We start from the raw sequence: 5,573 nt of genomic DNA, 5'->3' as shown, positions 1-5,573 counted from the left end.
TGAAGAGACTGTCTTTCTTCCAGTGGATAGTCTTTCCTCCTTTGTCGAATATTAGTTGACCATAAAGTTTAGGGTACACTTCTGGATTTTCTATTCTGTTCCATTGATCTATGTGTCTGTTTTTGTGCCAGTACCACACTGTCTTGATGACCACAGCTTTGTAGTACAACCTGAAATCTGGCATTGTGATGCCCCCAGATATGGTTTTCTTTTTTAATATTCCCCTGGCTATTTGTAGTCTTTTCTGATTCCACACAAATCTTAAAATAATTTGTTCCAACTCTCTGAAGAAAGTCCATGGTATTTTGATAGAATAAAGTAGAATAAAATAAAATAGAATAGAATAGAATAAAATAGAATCTCTATTTTAGCAAGAAGCCCCAAAACTGTGAATCACCAGTGTATATCTAGATGAATGGCATGAACATCAACAAGCTAAAAAATCTAGAAACTTAGGTCTGTCTGGCCCTTGACACTGCCTCTTGCTCCCCTGCTTTGTCCAATCACTTCATTGTATTAATTCTACATAGTAAATCCATTATCTTAGTCTCTTCTCCACAAATGACAAAATCTCTTCTCTTTCCTTCTTCACTTTTCATCCCCACTACCATCATTCTAATTGAAGACAGATCACACTTGCCAAATACACAAGTTCTTACTGGTTTTCTTAATTCCAGGATTCCCACTCTCTCAACTTCCTCTATGTACATTAATCACAGTGGTCTTCTTCAAAAATAAATCAGGTGTTGTCTCCTCCAGATCAAAATATTCCAATGGCAACCCATTGCTCTTATGCTCATGTAAACGGTTCACAGTACTGCCTTTGAGCTCCTACTGGATCTGGCATCTGTTCACCACTCCTGTCCCATCTTTAATCTAGACTCATCATTTTCCCTCCATAGTGGCTTCCATGCCTTATACTTGGCAAGATAAAATTATTTCCAACCTCAGGATGTGTGTGTGTGTGGGTGTGGGTGTGTTTTCCTTTTCAGAACTCTCTTCTCCTCTGGTTTTATCTAAATGACTCATATTCATTCTTCCTCTCCCAGTAAAATGTAAAATTTTCAGAAAAGTTATCTCTGTTACCAAGAACAAAACCAACAAATACACACAAATAAATCATTCTGATATACGGTGTAACAACAATTGGACTTTTATTTTCATATGTTAAAGGATTCATGATTGAACGTTTGTCTCTCTAGCCAAAGGTAAACTCTCTGATGATGGCATCTGTGCTTCTTGTGTCACCATTGTCTCTCCCACACCTAGAGTGGTGCCTTTCATAGAGCACTCTCTGTCAACAATTTAGACCTGTATGAACTGTATCTTTTCTGTATTATCTTCTATTTAATTTCAATCTTTTTATTTCTCAAAATCAGATTCAGAACCTAAACATCAGTTCCTTGTAATCCAGCTATCCTACAGATATTTCCTAGGGTTGCATGTTACTTCTGGAAGGGATGCATGGTTCCAAAGCATCTTAGAAAGAAATAGTTCTTTCTTTTCCTCCCCGAGTGTCCACTATGTTCTAAGAAACCTGATCTTTTTTAGTCAATGATCCACAAAGATAGACACAAAAAGGTGCCTCAGTGTTGAACACCTGGATACTTCCTTCTGGCTGCTTTCTCTGCAGCTTCAACACCAGAGTCTGGAGATTGAGAATCATGTGTTACTTTGTTTCCTGGCCAAAGCATGGCTCTATCTCTGAGAATATCTAGCACTTTATGCTTGACCTCACTATGCCCTTGGCTCTCCAGTTTCTTGCGAAGGTACCCTCAGAATCTGCACGTGGTTTACTAGTTTTGAGACAGGAGTAGACTAGAATCAGGGATCAGAGGCATCAGGGAACAGAATTCTTAAACCACTTCTCTTCAATCAAACTCGGTCTTCTATCCTTGTCTTCTTTCCTCCAGAGCATCAGGGAATCTTTACTTTCTCTCTGATCTGAGAAATGAGTAGAAATTGCCATTCTGAACTGTTCTTTTTATGTATCTCCATTCCCCTTAGTACATTAAATTTTAGAAAATAAATGTCAGTAATAGACTGTCTCTCTCTGCTCCGGTATATCCTTCCACCATTTAAAATAAAATTAAACACAACTAAAATAAACCGGAAAGACTTTCTCTGTCTAAGAAAAAAGAAAGAAAGAAAGAAAAAGAAAGAAAGAAAGAAAAAGAAATTACTGACATTGAAATATTAAATGACTTATCTTAACCTCTAAGTTGGTTAAGATAAATGACCTGGGGAGTTACAGGTTGTGAGGGTCTCAGAGGCCATTTTCGATTCATCGATGTTGGTCAGCCAGTGGAGATATCTCCCTTTATTACAGAAAGTTCATTCTCCATAAGTTGGCTTATTGCCTGTATCAACAACTGATCTAAAAGCCAGAGAATAAAACTATCAACACAACTTTCCTTTGCAAGAAAGTAACATCATATGTGACATTTATGAAGACTGTGTCCCAGCTTTTAACTGACATGTCCTATTCATTCAGGTCTGTTAACTTGAGACCATTCTAATTTTCATGGTCACTCTAAAATGACCTCCTAAAACTGGGACACATTTAATAAATTAATGTAATATATAGAAGCAAAATTGTCACAACCATAATTGTTCACAGTGAAAAGAAAATATTCCAGAGTGGTGAAATAATACTGTGATTCCTTTTACGGGAACTGTGGTTTTCAAAGTACACAAAAACCTATGTGTAGTAGATAGAGACATACATTATCTGTGTGTTTCTATAGGAGCATACAAGTCAGAAGGGGAAATTGATAATGCTATGACTCTAATGGGTAAATCTTAAGTGAAGATTCTTAACTTGTAATATATGTTCCCAGTTAAATATTTTATTCTCTTTTCTTTTTTCTTTTAAAGGTTATTTTAAATTCTGTCCCCTATGTATTTGACTTCCTCATGAATGGATAATGCTAAGAAAATGTTCTAACTGATGTAATTAGCATCCTGCGCCCAATGTACTGCAATAAAACGCTGCTCTAAATTAGTCACCAGGGTCACACATTGTCCCCTTGAGTGCATGCCGTAAAAATTCAACACTTTAATCTCTTTATTAAAAGATTCTCTGGGGTTAGAGAAGCATATTAAAAATTACTTTATTAAAGGTGTTTTTAGTCTGCCTAATGTATTTTGCCAATCTAAAAATACAAAGAAAAAATAAAAATGAAAGAAAAGCCTGCTTTGTGCATTGTTAGATGCATTAAAAGCACAATGAAACACAATTTCAATTAATATTTATTGAGCAACTATTATACATGAGGGATTCTTTCAGGCACTCTATAGACTTTCAAAAAGTTAATATTTTATTCCTTATTTTGAAAGCCATCTAATCTAATGGTGGAAAAAAAGGCGAATATTAGCTTCCAGGAATATAGGCATGCCACGGTTTAGGTAATATCAAAAAACCATGGAGACCCAGGAAAATAAGATATTCCCACAGGTGTACAGGAAAGCATTTCTGCTTTGGAATGTGTTCTTTTCATGCAGCTGAAATTTTCTCTGTTTTTCTAATTTCTAGGAGTTATTATGTATAACTCATAAGAAACTTCATAATAAATCATATTGTTTAAAAATATATAAAAGAATAGAACTCTCCGCTGTCTTAGAAAATTAACATCGTAGGGTCCTTGCAAATTTACCAATGTTGATGATATGTTTAGCTCATGATAGAAGATTTGTCATTGCAGTGCCATGTGTCATAGCGATGCTGTGCATTTCTTCAGGAAGTTGGTGGATAATTGCTTTCTGAGACAAGTAATATACACAGATGCATGTTTGTGTTTATAAATCATGTCATAAAATTCCAAAAAATACATTTGTGTTATGCCTTCCAAGATAACATATCTTAATTAATGTCTTCCACACTCATTTGCTAGGCTTACATAGACTATTATAAATGCCGAAATCCAAAATACTTCCAAAATTGTGTGTGTGCATGTGTGTCTGTGTGTACATGTGTGTGACTGAAGCATGGAGTCTTCTATAGCATAAATACAAAGTATGATAGATCATCTTTTAAGAAAAATGGATATAAGTTTATTATTAATGGGTCTACTGTCTTTCAAAATTTATATATACAACTTCTTATTGTATTTCTAACTTCAAGGTGTACTATTATTACTAGTACTTTTTAAAGAACAACTTCCAAATAGTACTTAGTTCTAGAACATTTGGGTATCAATACATTCAAAGTCATATTATTTATAAGTTAAGCTAGTATAATAGTGTCAGAAAAAGAAGCACAACTCTGACAGGGGTGGACATGGACTCAGGAATCTCCAAGTATTGAATAGTCTCTGAATTCTCTGACTGTTCTCTCAATTGGTAGACAGGTGATGCTAGGAATTCTATTTGAACACATAAATATAAAAATAATAAATTACAAACTTTGGGGGTAAGCTTTAAATACTTAGAGTACTGACAATTTAGAATGGTGTTCATCACCTCATGAGATCTACTCTTTTGTCTTCACTAAAACTTCTTGACTTAATGTTTTTTTACCAGGACCATGTAACACCAATTATACCAGTACCCTCTAACACCAATATAAAATGTAAATCAGTGACTAGATAAGATTTACCTTTTATTGATTGATTTTTATTGATTGATTTTATTAGAGAGAGAGAGAGAGAGAGAGAGAGAGAGAGCACATGAGTGCACAGTGGGGAGGGGCAGAGGAAGAAAGAGAATCTAATGCAGACTTCACACCTAGCACAGAACCCAAAGCAAGACCCTGAAATCATGACCTGAGCTGAAATCAGGAGTTGGTGGTTAACCAACTGAGCCACCCAGGTGCCCAATATTTGCCTGTTAGAAAATAATTTGACACATAATTGTTTTGAAAGTGTTGGTCTACCAAAGTGAGGGATTTTTTTTTTATATTCACTGAGTCACACAATTTCAGTGATGGAAAGAAACTCAAAATGCACTTATATTAGAACAAATACTGTTGAATATTGGATATATTTATTATATTATGGCTAATGAATGGATCAGTTTATTCTTGTATAATTATTCCCTGATCCCCTCCCATTATCCCTGTCACTGTCCATCCCGTCTTGGGCAGCTTTTGTCAAGCTGTTTTGTCATCTTTGCTGAATGAAAGTTGGTCTTTCTCTTATTTCCATGTATGGGCCTGTCTCTATTATTTTGTTCTGTTCGTTGATAAACTAAATATTGCAAAAATAGAATCCACTTTGTATTTAATAATTCTTTGTGAGTACCTTGTTGGATTTTCTCTCTATGCTAAATTTATCTTCAGTTTCTTATGCTTTCATCAGAAGTCTGAGGCAAACAATATTTTTATTCTAGAGTCATGGAAACAAATATCTTAGGAAATTGTTATAAGGAATGTGAAGAGATGACTGTGTCATTATGTTTAGAAATCAACATATAGAACTGTGAATTATTTACCAACATATTGTGAAATACCTTTGTGTCTATCATTTCCATGTTTATATAATAACACATAAACAGAAGCAAATTACTGCTGTCATGGAAAGGAAAAATCCCAACCAGCACCAGTCATGTTATCATAAATGCAATCTATGAACTGA

Source organism: Nyctereutes procyonoides, unplaced genomic scaffold (assembly GCF_905146905.1).
Source record: "Nyctereutes procyonoides isolate TBG_1078 unplaced genomic scaffold, NYPRO_anot_genome, whole genome shotgun sequence".
Classification (NCBI taxonomy): domain Eukaryota; kingdom Metazoa; phylum Chordata; class Mammalia; order Carnivora; family Canidae; genus Nyctereutes; species Nyctereutes procyonoides.
This window is presented reverse-complemented; position numbering follows the sequence as displayed.